The 17,763-nt window shown below is 46.7% G+C and overlaps 1 protein-coding gene across 1 annotated transcript in view; it reads left to right on the top strand.

Moving 5' to 3' along the window:
- Window positions 1–17,763, top strand: part of LOC109855647 (hypoxia-inducible factor 1-alpha-like) — a 139,218-nt gene that overhangs the window by 61,064 nt on the left and 60,391 nt on the right. The gene's annotated exons all lie outside the window — the stretch shown is intronic.

The following is a 17,763-nucleotide window of genomic DNA, read 5'->3' as shown; positions in this document are numbered from 1 at the left end:
ATTTTTCAGCTATATTTTATACAAATTTTTTAAACGTGTGCAAAATGCCGCGCGTAGATTTAATTGGCACGGGTACCAGCATCCATTAATCAGTCCTGTCGGAGCGCAGAAAGAAAAATGGTAGGACGTAAGATTTTTCATATACGGGGCATGAAATGAGTGATAAAAAAGAATTTTTGAAATGCTTTTCACCTGCTCCCCTTCCCCTCTTCTCTTCTTCGATTGCCAATCGCTCTTGGTACCTGTTTGTACAGCGGCGTGTTCGCAAAGCCGCCGCAGATGGTGGGCCGGGAGACCGGACCGGCTCGGAGAGCTCTCTCCGTGTCTCTCTTCCCTATCTCTTTCTCCCTCTCGAAGACGTGTTCGAAGTGCGACGAAACGAAACGGGCCCCGCGGACAGGTTACGGAGCTCTCCTCAAGCTCTCCGTGTATACATCACCGGTCGGAGTGTCAGTCGCGCGCAATCGGACGGAATCATCAAAGGTGGTAGGAAAATCGATTGCCGTGTAAACCGGCGTGGTCACTTTTCGCGACGGCAATGCTCTTTGCACCTGTCTCTCTCCGCGCGATCTTTCCTCCCCCCTCCCCCGCGTTCTCCGCGTCCGGTCAAGTGTGGAGTCGCGAGTCGAGTGTGCTAGTCGCGCGTCGCCTTTTTTTTCTTCCGCCTCGTCGCGCCGATATAGTCGTCGCGGTACAGTTACGAGACGGACGGCGTTTCGCCACCTCCGCGCAGCTCGAACGCAATCGAAGGGAGTCGTCGTCGTTGGTTTTAGCAACCAAAGTGATAGAATAAAAAAAAAGAAGGAAATGAAGAAAAACGCGCGTTTTCCACATCGAGGCGATGAGTTTATTGGAATTGGCCGCGGCTTATATGCCCGTCACGAACGCTGGCGCGCTCGTATCGTCCTGCCGCCGTCGCGGGATGATGAACTTCGATAAGAATGGAGCGCGGAGCGTAAGACTGTTATTAGCTGAAAATACAACGAACACCAAACAGGCATCAAGCAACACTTTTATGGAAGGAAGGGGATCATAATTGCGAGAGTTTAACCGTAATGTCGGCAATCATTTTAATTAAGAATAATCCTCCCTCTCTCCCTTTCTCTCTCTCTCTCTCTCTCTCTCTCTCTCTCTCTCTCTTTCTCTCTCTCTCCCCTCACAACTCCGCGTCGCTCCATCTCGTTTTCCTCGCCGTGTCCCTCTTTTCTCGCGATCCAACGTACGCACACACTCGCGCGTTACTCCGTAATTGGCGCATTTTGTATTTTTACTTCAGTGTTTTATGCCAATCGGCGATCTGTTTCGCGTTTCCGCGATACTCCAGACTTGCGAGAATCAAAAAACTTTTTTTTTCTTATTCCCCGCTCGAAGTATATATATTTGCACGATTCTATGGTGTGTATTACATAACGACGAGTAATAATTCTTATCTCGCGATGATTTACGATCGTAAATTCACTGATGTTACGACTCGAACTTGTACTTTGACATTTGTAGGCGTACATACATACACACATTGTATTAATAAACTCGGCGGAAAAGACTCGATGAAATACTGCGTGCGCGCGAGCGCAAAATACTCACGCGCTAAATTCTCTCTACGTAATCTCCTCTTGTATTTTTAATTGGAAGCGTTTTTCACGTAAACGCGTTTGTCTTTCTCGCGAACGCGAAACTCTCCGTCCGTCCCTCGCGAAACGCATTCCTCTCGAAAGAAATGCGTCGCGGTTGTTTGAGTTGCATGAAGGCGATCGCAATCTGCTTAACGTTAATTAAGACGTATATTCAGCTTTTCGACGCATCCCCTCCCCTTTGTGCATTTCCTCGCGATAATTATTTTTTCTTTCTTTTTTCTTGCCAAGAGCGCGGCCTCGCTGAGAACCGGGCCTCTCTCTCTCTCTCTCTCTCTCTCTCTCTCTCTCTCTCTCTCTCTCTCTCTCTCCACGCGTCCGACAGGTGAATGGACAATTCGTTGCACTCGTTGCACCGCATCTGTCAGTCGGTTGCATCGGATCGGACGCGCGTCTATGCAGCCTCGAACAGGATTACAGACGTGCTCTTATTAAAGACGCTATATTTCACGGTAGGTAATAATAAAAAACATCAGTTCTGGCGATAAGCCGAGTGCTCGGTTCGTAAATTTGCAGAAAAGCGCGTAATTGCGTTGCGTACAAAACAACTGACAAAAGTCGTCTCGATCCTGTCGGTGTTAATTATTACAATAATTTTTAATTTATATCTTATCACAGAGGAGAAGCTAAACGTGCGTCCGATGTGAAAAAAGCGTCTTTAATTATAAGGTCGCATTTTTGTTTTTGTTTTTTTTCAAATCGTTTGATATTGTTTACATCGAATTTTTCTGGGCGTCGCTTGACAGCCCTGATTACTCGAGGAACGACGTCGACGGCTTTTTAATGACGAGTTATTCAAGCGTCGCTCGTTCATTTCATATCGGGCGCATTCACGTCGGCAGCAGTGGCCGTAATCACAACGTAACGCGGAGCGATCGAAGCTATCGCGAGTCTCGATTCGAGCCGAGCCATCACAAGTAAATTACGTCGTGTCTGACTTATTCCCGCATCAGGGATCGCATCGGACCGCGCGTGTGTGTGTGTGTGTGTGTCGCGCTAAGTCGCGTCCCGCTTTAAATCTCGTCTTCGTAAATATTAACAAATGCGTGCGCAATGTGCTTGCGAAGAAAATTTTACCTTCGTTCTGAAATGCGCGTTCCATCTCGATTTTTATATGAAAAATATTCAGTTCACATCACACACTCATGGTCGCTGAGCTCGCGGCCGAGAAGATCGCTATCCGGACTGGCCGGCAGTTCATGCTAACGACTAACGGGCGATATCTTTCTTAGGAAATCGCTAATTTCTCCTCCTCGTACACGAGTGTGTGTATCAAACAATCCAATAAGAGTGCCGAAGTAATAACAATAAAAAAAAATAAAAAAAAAAACATTAACGCGCTCGGAATTTGTTTGAAGATTAACAACCTAAATGCAACTTCGTGTCTATTAGAAAACAAATTGTTTATGTCTAATAATCCGGCCACAGAAAAAGCGTCTGTAAATAATCACAATCGATATTGATTGTTGCCATTTTTATCTCGACGCTGATTGGATGTTTCTCGGATGTGTTTCTCGATTCATGTCGTACGAATCAAAGAGGCACGGTACCAAGCGCTGTTCGAGCGCGTCTTTAAAAACGTAACTAAAATAAAGCCAGGTGACAGTGAGGTGAGGAAAAACAACACGTGACTAACAGTCACACGTGACTTTAGTCACTTGTTGTTTTTCCACCTCTCCCTTGTTACGTGACATTACTTTAGTCACGTTTTTGAAGACACGTGACTAAAGTACAGCCACGTGACTTTAGTCACATGTTGTTTTTCTATTCCTCCCTCTCGCTATTTTTTTATTTTGACTTTTATGCGTTATTTCTGACATCTCTCTAATGTATATTACATGGTTTGTCAGACGTATACTTATACTAGCTGTCATCGGGGTGACAGGTTGTGTTCACTGACACCAAACGTTAAAACAAAAACAATAATAAGCGGAGCGCGCGCCTCTGTTGTGCTAGGTTTTAAGAAAATTGAAAATGTAAAAAAAAATAAATGCCGCTGAAAATATCGCAGAAGAAGAATAATTTTATCGCGGCGTCTATGGCATCTATAAATAAAATATCAGTTAGCGGCACACAATAAATAATTCTGCGAACACATGAATATGAATCGGACACATACTCGGTGATTGCGATCGACGCGCGCCCGTAACCGATAGACGCGAATTAAAGTGTAATAACAACTAGTAATTATTATCAGCAGCGAGCGCGCATTTGTTGAGCGATAATCTTTTTTCCATCTGCCTTTTCATTGCTACGACGGAATCGCAAAGCCGGTTTCGAACCCTTCCTCGTTACGAACTTCGTTAAAAGAGCGTTCGCGAGCGCGTTTCTTCTCGCTTGAAAACTTCGACCATCTCTTTGTCGAGGCGCTCAAGTGCGCAGGGTGTGCGCGCGGCGGTTTGTTGCGCGTCCGCACATTTACCTGTACAACATCGGTAACGCAAATGTCTCGTTACGGAAACGTTCGACGGCGCCGGCCGGTAATTGTTCTGCTTGCAGAAGAAGCCTACTCGCGATCATTAATTTTAATTGCGCAGAATAGCGTAGAGGAGCGCGAGCGTTAAACGAGAAAATTTAATGTATGCGTGAAAGATTGTGAAAAACGATAGCGCGGCCGTCTCTCGGAATTCACAACAGCTCAATCTCATCCGGCGTATCAAGTCGGCGCTGCAATTTCCTTATGTCGACACACCGGAAGTGTTCTCGCGACTTCTCTAGAAAGCATTTCTCCTCTTCAGGACATTAAAAAAAAAAACATGTTTCTCAGCGTGCGCATCGACCAATTTATGCCGCGGGTCTAATTTGATTTTTATTGAGAAGTCAGCGGACCTTTACCGTGTGTGTAAATAATCCTCTGCGCGTATATATATATATATATATATATATATATATACAACGCGAAAGAGATGAGGGTTTACGAGCGTGAAATCGTAACTTTTTCTTTCGCGTGCGCATCGACCAATTTATGCCGCGGGTCTAATTTGATTTTTATTGAGAAGTCAGCGGACCTTTACCGTGTGTGTAAATAATCCTCTGCGCGTATATATATATGTATATATATATGTGTGTATACAACGCGAAAGAGATGAGGGTTTACGAGCGTGAAATCGTAACTTTTTCTTTCGCGATTACGAGCGCTCGCGGAAACATTTATGTCCGAAACCGAAATCGCACATGGCCGTGGGGCACCGTTGCAACGGGTGATGCCCACATCAGCCACGTAACTCTCGCGCGCTCCGTAATCCGAGACAGAGTATCGTCCCGATAATAAATATCGCGCTCTCTCGCGATGGTATCGTAACATACTTTACGGACGACCTTCTAATTCCTCAGCGTGTATTTATACGCATATATAGCGTTACGTATAGCGAGAGTGTTTTACCGTGCTGGGTATATTAGCCAGAAATTAACGACCGTAGTAATCAGCGCGCTCGCTTCATAACATTCGCCGCGTTACTACCACGGCCCAAGGTTATTAACACACACACACACACACACACATACGACGCCCGACGTCGTCACAGGAACGCGTTTATTGATAATCCAACGCGATACACAAATCACTTCGGGGTGTGTTATCATTTCTTTTTCATCTACAAGGACGGACTTGGGAGGGAGGGGGGGAATATGTCTTTGACTAATTATTGTCGAATGTGTCTCGGCCATGTGGAGACACGGTTTTCGTTATTTCTTTCGTTCGCAAAGGAACATTGTTTCAAAACAGTCGCGCGAAGAGCAATCGCAAAATCGAAATATCGTTTTTCGCGTGCGTGTGTGTGTGTGTGTGTGTGTGTTTACGGCTTGATTATCTCTTTTCTCTTTAATATTTATATCTACTTGGCAAGAATTATGCCTCTCCTCGAATTCCGGCCGACCGCTTAATTGCACTCGGTGTGTGTTTGCAGCTTAGAAGCGAGTCTAGACGCAGTGCAATAACGTGCAATTTGGCGGCGAGCCCGCGTGATAGTAAATAACTTAAGCGTTTTACGCGATAAAGGCCGAGAGCCGAGGAGAGGAAGCGGCGTGCCGCGCGCCGTTCGTCCCGACCGAATCAGGATTTACGTTTTTCCAGGCGGCGGCGCGCACACACATCCATCGACCCGCGAGTGGACTCCGGGAGAGAGAGAGAGAGAGAGAGAGAGAGAAACTAAACTCACGGCCGTCCCGCCGCCGTCGTCGGGAGGGCAATTACGTGCTTTATGCATCGCGAAATGAGGCCGTCTTAATTTCATCGAGATTTATAATTCAAATCACACACGCCATCAGGATAACAATCATCATCCGTTCGGAAAGATCACACGGGAAATCGCAGAGGGAGGGATGGATAGATTTTTGGATAAGGTTTGAAAAGAGATAGATCGCGATAGATCGATCGAGAAATTTTAATTAAACGAATCTGATATTTTTCCGCCAATTTTAACGTTTTCTCACGAGTGGGTTCTTATCTCATAATAGATTACTACTGTATCTTGTTAGTTTTATCTATACGAGGTAGTAAATGATTGTTTGACGCGAGATAAAGGTCTCTCTCTTTCTCTCACCCCCGTCGAATTTCGTTTTCGCACTAGTTTAATTAAACATTAACAATTCACAGTCACGACATACTATATAATTTGTCCGAACTTGAACAGGTACTCGGTCTTTCTTCTAAATAAAATTCGATCCGTATATAAAGTTTCTCGACTGAAATTTATTTTTAGGACTTTCCAAGCGCGCGCGCGCGCTTAGAAAGCTCGGTTTTATTTCCCAATTTAGCGCTGTATCGATTACCCAAATCGGCCATTGATGGTTTAACTTGCACGTGTCACGTCATGCTAGTCCGACCGTCAAGCAAAACGCCTTCCCGAGACTTGGAGAGTCGGCGCTTGTCGTCCAAACTCTCTCTCTCTCTCTCTCTCTCTCTCTCTCTCTCTCTCTCTCTTGGACGCGAATCGTGATTCTTCCACGCCGGATGTAACGTTCATAGCTCGAACGTTCAGCACGCGAAGGCGATCGCGCGCACTCTTCGCCGTGTACACGCGGTGCGTGTACGAGGATGCAACGCGCGGAAGAAAGAGAGAAAGAGAGAGAGAGAGAGAGAGAGAGAGAGAGAACGTGTACCTGCACGCACGGCACCTCCAAAGGTGGTATCCGCACGGACGTCGCGAGGGACACGACACCCGGATCCACGATATCCGCGCGCGCGAAGACCCCGCAACTCTTTGCCCCGAGAACCTCCTCCGCTCTCCCTCTTCTTCACGGCGTCGTGCGCGCGCGGATACCGCACACGCATCACGCCAGCCGACACGCCACGCCACGCCACGCTATGCCCGCGATCAGCTGGAAACCCGGAAGGTTTCTTGCCACTCCTGACCCAGTGAACAAGACACCTTTGCATGTGCCCGCTCGTTTAGCTTTTCACCCCCGCGCTCTGCGCCCCCTTCGATGCTATCTGAAATCCCGCAAACGAGAGCGCCGAAACGCGCGCGCGAACCGATCATTGCGCTCTTGGTCGACACGTTACGGGAAAATCGGGAAGTAAACGTCTGTGGATTTTTAATTTTTCTTTTTTTTTTTTTCAACAATGAGATACCGAGGGAACTTGGTATGTAAAAAAAAAAAACAAACAAAAACAGATGTCGATTCGATAGTACCGGGCTGGCGAGATCAAATCGTTCGCGTTCTGCCGGAAACACGTGACTTCTGTCCGCGATAAAATATGAAACATCACGCGCGGTGATTGTTCGTCATGCACCTTCGCCGCCACTCGTATAATCTACTCAGATTTGTCCGTCCGATGGCTTATCGATTTGTCCATTAGTCGCCATTATTTCGCGATCCTCGACGACTTATCGTCGCGGACGTAACGAGGAGGGAGGGGGCCGCGTGCGATATCTTTTGATAACAAAAAGCGCGTGGTGGTTTCTTTGCACTCCTGACCGACTGAACGAGCGCGCGCGCGATACACGTCGCGTGTCATGCATACAACCCGAGAGCGTTCGCCTCGTGTGTGAAAGAAATCGCCGCGAGCTTGAATCGCAGTCATCGCGACGCCTCGTGAGTTCTCACGTTGATCGTCGATTTTAAGATTACCGCGACGTGTGACGCGCAGCTAAATCCCAAGTGATTTGGTGTGATGTAAAGGAATATTTTGCTTGCACACGCTTGTGACAATGCGACATTTCTCGGCAATTATTATTATTTTTTATTTACGCCGTAAAATTGAACAATTAAATTGAATTAATCGGCCACAGACCGGAGGTCACTCTTCATTATATTATTTGTTTTTTTTTTAAATAAAATTGAAATAAAATAAAATAGAATTTAAATTTAAATTAAACTTGGAGAATGATATATCTTTAAAGTTTTTATTTCATTTTATAATTTTTGTTTTTTAATTATTATTTTATTCTGTATGCGATTAACAGTCTGTAATCAAGCGATCGCGAGAGGAAGTTTCAGTGAATAAAACTGCATTTGTACAGATATAGGCCGAGAGCGTGTCTCCACATTCATAACTTGCCAGTTCCATTGCCGCCTACAATAATTCGTTTAATTGCCGGTTGATGTAACCGAACTTTTTAATAACCGGGGACGAACTGCTGTGCTGCGCCGCATTTCATAATAGTAATGACTGGTGAAAGCGCGCATTGTATTGTGCGCAATATCCGAGAAACGCCACGTTTGAAACGCTCAGAAAAGCGCGCGTAAATGTGTGTAGTACTACGGTGCGCGCGCGTGATGAGAAAAAAAAGAAATAATAATAATTCGCGCGGCAGTGTGTGTGTGTGTGTGTGTGTGTGTGTGTGTGTGTGTGTGTGTGTGTGTGTGTATAAGGTTATCGTCGCGCCGACAGTTTTTCCTTTCATTGTTGTTCGACTACGAGCAGGAAGTGACGATTTCGCTATTATTATTGCGCAACGCTTGCAGACTTTTGCGTTTTCTTGGAAATCCAAACGGAGTTGCGGAGAGTTTCACAGTCTCAATCTTTGCAGAAAGTATGCTGTTACAGTGCAAAAAAACCTGTTGCTACAATAGAAAAAATCGTTCTTAGATTTCGACACACACAGTTCGCAATAACATATTAAGTAATAAGAGATTTTCCTTTTTTCTTTTTTTTTTTTCAAATCCGCGCTCTTTTTTCAAACTCGCGTTATTCGGGGTTTTGTACGTTAACGCTTTCTCGAGAGAGAGAGAGAGAGAGAAAGAGAGACGTGATAAGTAACGCGGCACACCACATTTTTTCGGTCCGAGAATAATGCACGGTCGGTGCTACTTAAGGACTTGATTTCTCGGCTCGTTTCTCCGGCCCGTCGTGGAACCTATCTGAAAAAATTCCGCGAACGTTTATCGGCGCGCCGAGTGGCCCAATTACGTCGGGAGGCCGGAGAGCGAAAAGAATCCGATCCAGAAAAGAGATCCGCGCGCGTTATACATATATGTATATATATATATATATATATATATATGTACATGTACATACATACAAACACAAAAACCGCGCACACGTCCGTGACCTCTGATCGTCGTGGAACTAATTCAAAGTACGCGTATCATGACGGCATCACGGCGCATTAAATGCGCCGTGTGAAGTCACCGGTTGATCGATGGCGTTATTAGTCAGTGGGACCGTCGGGCGTCACAAAAGCGGCCCTTCCTTTAAATAATCGGACGACGGCTCTCATGACGAGCGATTAAAAAGTTCCGTCCCGCCGGACGTCCCGAGATTGATGTCGGCACATTGCGCGCGAAGAATCGAGATTATTGTCTTTCGCTCTCTCGAAAACTCGTAATGTTCTCAACGAGAGAGAGAAAGAGAGAGAGAGAGAGAAAGAGAGAGAGAGAGAGAGAGAGAGAGACACGTCGTTCTTGGTCGTCGATTGCAACGTTAATCGCGACTCTGAAGTTTTGTTTTAACAAACTTTATTAAAACGCGTGTCGCAACATCCACTGAACTTTTCCTGATATTTCACAAAAGATGTGAAGAGAAAGAGAGAGAGAGAGAGAGAAAGTCTCCTCTTAGACGCGACACTTCTTTTGCCGAATAAATCATCTCGACTCCGTTATCTCGCCACCGTAATATCGCAGTCGCACAGCGGGCGAATGTCGTTCCAATTAATCCTACACAGAGAGTCCGGAATCGCGAACTCTCGAGCCGCACGAAATTATATTCCCCGGACGTTGGATCTTGATTGCGGGAGAATTTCGACTTAGCAACAACAAATCCGGAATTATTACAGCGCGCAGCTGTAAATGTTGATCGTCACCAGCGGTATCGGAATTTTTTTACAATTGTCGATTGGTTCGAAATAATAATTATTCGAAAGATCGTGAGATTGCATCTCATTAACGAAACGATACACGTACAAAAATGGAATCTATAATTTATTTCGCAACTTGTGGCGCCAAAAATAACTAAGTATCTCGATTAAGTCATCGAAGTACATGTGTATACGTTGCGTATATATATATAATCCTTTTATTTGCGAAACACTTTGCGCCGCGTCCCACGTATCGCATCGCGTTTCCTCGATAACCTTCCCTCCCCGTGTTAAGCGATCGTATACGCGAGCGGATTAGCCGCACCCCCATTGGCGCGATCGCGCGGGGATAATCTCGCTCGGTTCTCACGGGCGGGGACAAATTATCCGGCGATCGGAATTAAATGTGGAATAGGAAACGCGCCAACATATCGTTTACACAGTTTGCCTCGCGGCAACTTCGCAGAGAACGAGATCGGGCAAAGGGGGAAGTGAGAAACGGAGAAACAAGAGAAGGCAGGGAGGAGGCAGACACGACATCGGCAAGGGAAAGTTGGTAGTAGATAGGGTGGGGAAAAAGGGACAGAGAGTGTGTGGCAGGGGGCACAAGTGGCACAACATGGTGGTGAAATGGGGGAGGCGAATGACTGGTGTCGGTTACACGGGCTGGCACTGCAGCTCTCCGTACTTCGTAGCCGAGCCACCCTTGCGGTTACCTTTGCCTTGCGGACGCAGCCAGCCAGTCCACCCCCTTTTCTACCCCCCTTATCGACTCGTTGCAAAAACGGAGGTATTTATATTTCTGTATGTATACGTTTTCCTACGTTTGACCCTGGACTGTACGAGCGACGTCGTTAGGAGACGCCATAATCATCGGTTATAATCAGATCCGCTATTATTGCCCGAGTCGGAACAGTTTAGAATTGCTTAATTGTCGTCGGTGTCGCGTGGTCGTGCGCGCGAGCGCGCGGACACGTGTGTAATCGTCGCATTGCGCTCTACGACGTTGTAGAATTATTATGCAGGGCTCTCGTACTGTGTGCAGAGTCAGGACTCGGCAAACAGCTCGTCGCTTTTGTTTGCCCTGCGACGTGATTTGTCCCCGTCCGAGAAACGGAGTCTCATTGTCGGATCTCGACCGCCGCTCGGGCAACCCTATAAGTCGTAAAGCGTCTTAAGAAGGCGGACAGTTGTGTTAAGTGTGTAAAGACAAGGTGGAAATGATCCCGCCTGGGTTTAGAAGCCACAAAAGTGAAGCGCGAAGTGAGAAACGGCGAGATTAACGTCTGTCACGTTACGTCGTCGTTCTGTCTTTCGCGCAACGTTACATCCACTCCGAAGAACTGACTTCGAATTATCTTTACGTGCGAGAATCTTTAAATGAAAAAAAAAAAAAAAAAAGTGTGCGATGATTACATTTTCTTTTTTTTGTTTTTTTTGTTTTCGTCACGGGCCAACGAAGATTACGCATCCATTGGACTGGTTCCTGGCGCCGCAGCAAAGCAAAGGTTTCTGGGGGTAATTTGAGCGATAGTGTCTGTTAGAACAAAGGCCTGGGAATTAATTAGTAGGCGCGTATATGGCTGAGCCCCCTAGAGGGCGCAGCATATGGCGCGATCACATCATCGCATCAGCGCGGGCCGCACCACCTGGCCCTCCCTTTTACCTCTGTCTCTCTGTCTTTCGTCTGTATCTGACCGTAGGGTCGGAGGCACGTCGTAGATGGACAAACTAACGGCCAGACAAAAAGACCACGGGAAGGCGAATCGACAGGGGTTACCCCTGTCCGTTCCCGCCTTCCCGCCCCCAACGTTTCATATCGAGCCCGTGGAAAAACGTATCAGTCCTGCGTACCGGCAGAACGAGTTTCTTGGATTTTTCGATTGCGCCCGTAATTACGGTCGAATGGATATCGTGGGACAGAGTCCTAATCGTTCCAATCGTTCCAAATGTCGTGAATTTTTAATTACAAGCCGTTCTCACAGAAAATTATGCGAGAAGCAAATTTACTTCCTTTCTGAAAATTCGATCAAGAAAAACGTTAGTTAACGAAATGTCAACTGGATCGCGAAAAAATTTCGACGCAACTACGTACCCGTTCGTACTCGCCAAATTAATGTCCGAAGAAATTTTACAGCGCATAGGTTTGACATTTGTTCAACAGAACGTGAGTAATAAAAAAAAGAAAAAAAAACGTAACTACGCTAGAAGTTGCGTTATAAACTATATAGTTTGTGCGCGGAGTTACGTGCGAATAGAACGTGGTGTGGTGTATCTATGTATGTACATGTAGGAGAGTAGGCTGCCAGAGTTCTTGATACGAGAACTTTTAATTACACCTTTTCCGATGTTCTTTCTCGTTGACCAAGTCGCAGGTGGCAGGTGCGATTCAAGCGGATCGTACGAAGCACCAATTCCAAACTACTCACCTATGCCTAGTTAAAACTGACGTTGCTAATCGCAGACCCGGTGAATATATTAGTATAATCCACCCCACCGCGTCGTTTTTTTTCATACGCCACCTTCCCGAGCCACATGTTGTAATTACATGAATATTAATGCGCACACTTACACATTTTCATTAACATCTGTCAACTCGCACAATCGTTTCTATTTTGACCTATTTCAGACGATTTTTCTCGAAAGTTTTAAATTTTTCGTCGAAAATTTCCCGAGAATTTTTTTCCGCGTTTTCGAATTTTCGCCACTCTTGGCGGATGTTGATTTTAGAAAAATTCAACAACAAAGAGCGGAGGAAAAATTAATTGTACGCAAAACGGTGTTAAACAGCGCGATCTTAGAAACGATCAGGTTGTCATGTTACCGTCGCGTTAAGCCTCTCCGTCGTATCACCGCGCGGTCGAGAATTCATCCTTGAGCTTGATAGAACGCCGGGAAGGGATATGCGCCGTAAATGATGGACGCGCGCGGAGGAGATGCATCAGCGCGCGCGTCGAGAAAACGCGCGGTATCGATTACCATTCCCCCGGGATGCGTGACGTTGTGGCAAATCACTGGATATCAAGCTGAAGTATGATGATTGTTGATACCGGCAAAACGCAACGAGCCTGCTAATATTCCATCAGCGATTGCCTTCGCGTTCCAGTCGCCGCCTTTCACCTCGCGCCGCCTTCGCTCCTCGAGCGCTCGTCGGCGCGTTGCGAGTTTAAAGCGTCTCGCGAACAAGAAAGTCCGCGACGAATGTCGAAGTAAATCCGTGTGTCTCTCGGTGAAGAAGAGAGAGAAAGAGAGACAGAAAAAAAAAAGATTTCCCCACGCCTCGCGCGTCTTGTCGTTGTCCCCTTCGAGGGAGAGACGTATCGCTTCGCGCGACTCGCTTGGCGCTCGAGGAGGAGTCGCGTAAGACGCTCACGTACGGGTTCTCGGTTGCTTCTTACGAGTGGCATTACAAGTGATTTTACACTCTGCTCTTTTTACACCGCATAGCGTCGGAAATGAATTGTTTGCGGAACATTTTTATCGCGGAATAATTCGATTCTCTTCACGAAGAGAGAGAGAGAGAGAGAGGTAGATAATTAAGATTACAAGTGTGTTTTCTCTGTATTTTTACACCGTTGCTTCCCCGATCAATCAACAGCAAATACCAGCGGGAGGAGAACTGTCCGTTCTCCGTCTCTGCTTTGATCAATTTTTTACCGTAAAAAAGACGGTTCAATTTGGCGATACAATGGTCCAACCTTTCGAACAGGTAGCCGCGATCTCGACTTTTCGTTACGAAACAAGGAAGTCCGGGAATTGTTCGAACACTGCGATCGTCCCGATTTTGGCGAACAAATCGACTCGGATGTCAGTTATGGTCGATCGAATCGCGACCGATCGAATCGCCTCGATTCCGAATCGATCGATCGATCGAAAAACGACCGAGAGACCGATGTTCCCACGTAGTCGAGAGAAGGAGAAAGAGAGGAGTACACGCGGAGAGAGGTGGTTAAAGAGGGCTCGGGCCCTTTTGCCGAACGGACAGCCAGACAAATTCCAGAAAAATGTGCCTCCTCGAGTGCGAACAAGAAAATAAAAAGAGACGCGTGTCTCGAGTGTCGGCACGGCGGGCGCGACGTGGCGTGTGTATGTGCACGCGCGTCGATGCGTCGTCGTCGTCGGAATCTCTTCTCCTCCCGTGGGTCTCTCCTCGTCTTCTCTTCTTATCCCGCGCGCATTCACCAATGTGGCAAGGGGGGATTTTGGGCGCGACCGAGTCCGGAGCCCGGAGCGTAACCCGGCAGCCGCGTAGCGGCTCACCTTTCATGCCTCGATCACGAGAAAGGCCCCCGAGAGACGGGGGCCCTCTTTCGGGAGAGACCCGTCGAGGGCCCCGCGCCGATGCGCGCGTCGTTTTTCTTGTTGCGATCGCTACCGGGTGAGCGCCGGTGAACGCTCCCAGCAAACGCTCGAGGGTTGAGAGACAGAGAAAGAGAGAGAGAGAGAGAGAGAGAGAAGCGGTGTCGCGCGCGTTTGCTTGCGTGATGTCCGCGAAATTCGTTTATGCCGAACCGCAGTCGCTCAATGTATTTGTCTTGGAGGCAGCAAAATGCACGAGACCCTGCGGTATATACTCGCTTCCTTGAATGCTACGTGCCTGGAAATTTTACCATGACGATTACGAGTAAATACAGGATTGTGCGATGTGTACCGCGAACGGGTCTGATTGCCTCTTCTCAGATTTTTTTGATCTTGCAAATGCGAATTACATAAGATCGCGCGCGCGCGCATTAAACGTGTGCTTTAACAGTTCGCGCGCTGAATTCGCGCGGTGAATTCGCTTTGCGCTTGCTTTCTCACGAGATTAATCCGAGCCGAAGTATCATAGGGAATAGATTGTAGCGGCGATGTGAGATTACAAAATAGCGCACACATGAAAGATATCGCGCGCGTATTCGCTCCGAGCAATTTGGGGGAAGCGCGCAATGTGTATAATTTAATTCCGTGCAAACCATAGCCTTGTTATATACATTATGTCGTGTACCGCATATACGTACGCGATATATGCTGATGAGTCAGAATGAATCATATTGACGATCAATTTTATAGTCGTACACGCCGGTATATTGCATTCGCGCTCCCGGGGCGCATTTGCGAGATACAATTTAATCAAACAGAAACCCCTTTGATTACTCAGGTATGGATTTTTGTTACATTTCGTTCAAATGATGAGCAAATTTTTATATAAGGTAAAAACAAAAAGCTTCGCATAAGTCAAATATTAAATAGAAACATTTAATTTATTACAAAATTTTTTATCTCTGATGCTTTTAGCAATTTTTTGAAACCGATTTCGGATGTTGTTTCTTAAACACGGTCGATTGGTTTTTTTTTTTTTTTAATAGAAATCCATCCGGTCGTGATATCAAAACGGATCGCTGGTAATGGCACACGATCATCGCTCCCCTTTTCGCGTCACTTTTCGTGAGTTAATGTCGGCGATATTTCACGCGCAGTATCTTCGCAATAGGCGTGTAAAATGATTTGCTGTAAATCTATCGTCTGTGCCCGGCCACCTACGCGAGACGCGCACCTGGCGATATCTCACAGTATCTTCCAGTCTTGCTTACGGCGGGTAGAGAAAGAGAAAGAGAGAGAGAGAGAGAGACACGCGGGGATGGGAATTATGTTCTCTCCTTTATATTTGAAAGGGCACAGCTGTGAGCACCGTGCTCCCGCACGTGGCGCCTATGTTTTCCGCTCTAGCGTGCCAAAAACGTGTGTCTACGACTTGCAACTCTCCGCCCGTTACGGAGCGGAGAAAGGAAGAACAATGTTGGAAAGAGAGAGCGCGCGCGCGGGAGAAAGAGGAAATTTCGTATTTCCGAAATGAATTCTTCGCAACGCGAGAAAAGAATGGAAATTGCGACGTAGAGAACCGGAGCGCTCACGGCGATTGTTCCCCCTCTTCCCCCTCCGAATGACACGGACTTACTCACGATGTTACGGGATCATTTCGTTGTGGATATAATACGACGAGAGTTTTTTTATTTCAAACTGCAATTCTTTCGCGCGAAATAATATAATCGCGTCGGAAACGCGCGGTTTTATCGTTTTTATCACGCGAGTAAAATTACAATTCGATAGAATAGCATTCGATAATTGTGAAAGCATTTTTTTTTTTTTTTCAAAATGCAATTTTCTCAAATAGAATCTCTTATATTGTCGTAGCAAAGTTTTGTAAGTTCTGTGTTTTGCGGGCTGATCTGTTTTAAAAATTCTGCGCACCGACTGCGGGCGCAACGATCGCTACGGATCGTGTCACGGTGATTTTCGTAGCTTGCGAGCCGGGTTCGAGAAAGGTTCTTCTCTAGGTTGCCGAGCTGAAAGACGATCAGCGTCGTCGGTATCCCGCTGAGAGCTAACTTCTTCGCGTTACCTAGAGGCTTTCATTAAACTGACACTGATGGCGAATCGGTGGTACGAATCACGTAATACCCGGGGATTCTGCTGCCTCTTCTGTGGCAGATCGAGAGAGTCTCCACACTCCCCCGGAGTCTCCTTCCCATTTCTCTTCGTCTCGATTCCTCGCGCTTCTCCGTAGTTTCACTCGAGGCGCGATCTTTAATAAAAAAAAAGGTTTCTTTTACCGGTGTAAAATCGTCTTCCGTCTCTTCTCCTCCGTGGATCTAACTCTTCTCTCTCCGCTCGTCGCCCCCCTTCGGAAGGGGGCGGGGGGGGGAGAGGAAAGTCGCCCGACTTCTCTTTGAAGTGACGACTCTTCACCGCAACACATCCGCTCGTTTTCTCGGCGCCACGTAGGGAGAACTGACCGGAACGCGGAGAGGAGAACGCTCTTACTCTTCTCTTGAGGACCTAATGACGAAGATAACGGATGGACGGAGAAATGGACGGGCAGAATAGATGGGTGGCGGTGGGCGGCTTCGTCAAGCGCGCGCTTTTCACGCGAGCGACGTAACGTGCGTGTGGGTGATATCGCGCGCGCGGTCCCGTTCGCTCTTCTTTCTCCTCAACGGACACGTATCACCTGGCCTGATGACGCGATCGTGCGACAAGTCGATTCTCGTGGCGAGAATTAACTGCGACCGCAGCTGCGCGGATTGGTCAGAAAGAAGAGACTAATTTGTTAGTCACTCGATGATAATGATGATGAAACTCCTCCTTAGCGCGGTTCTTTATGATGTCTGATGTTTCGAATCATGCGCCCGGCCTTTGATCGCTCGCCGCGTATTGAAACCGAGCCAGCTGGAGCTGGCGCGCGATACTTTTAACCGAGTATACAATACCGCGGTGTGTGTCTTTTGTGTGTGACGATTTTACATTTGCAAGCTCGAGAAAGAAACTCGCGAGGGATGCACAATTTGTTTTACAAACACGTAATCCCGACGCGAACACAGTTCGGTATTGTTCCAAGTTCTCCCTTCGTCGAGGTCGCGAGATAAGAACGAAATTGTGTACGCGAGATAAACTAGTCGGGAAAAAAAAATTGTTCCGAATTTCTTTTTATTATCACTTCTGTCGAAAGTTATCGGAGTCATTTGAATATATATCTCGTCAGAGAATTTTGTCCTTTATAGTCCTAATATGCATATATACGCTTGGAGAACACGTTTATTTTCAAGCGCGTGAGTCCTGACGGCCGTAAAACCAACCAACGTAAGGACTTATGACAAAAAAAAGAAAAAAGAAACAATAAATAGCTTAACGCGCGACTCCAGAAGCTTTATCGCGGCTGCCCTGAAACAGCATTTTTTATGGAAATAGCGCTGCCGTCGTGACGAGGATAAGTTATTTTGTGTCGGTCGACACAAGGGAGAGGAGAGGAAAGCGTAAGAAACGATAAGATACGGTCGAAGATAACGTTGAGAGAAAGAGAAGCGCGTGACTCGGACAATATTGGTTCGGTACTTTGGCAAAAAAAAAAAAAAAAA

This window comes from Pseudomyrmex gracilis, unplaced genomic scaffold (assembly GCF_002006095.1).
Source record: "Pseudomyrmex gracilis isolate BER0280 unplaced genomic scaffold, ASM200609v1 scaffold_94, whole genome shotgun sequence".
NCBI classification, from domain to species: domain Eukaryota; kingdom Metazoa; phylum Arthropoda; class Insecta; order Hymenoptera; family Formicidae; genus Pseudomyrmex; species Pseudomyrmex gracilis.
Note: the sequence above shows the minus strand (reverse complement) of the source record. Positions and strands in the feature narration are given on the sequence as shown.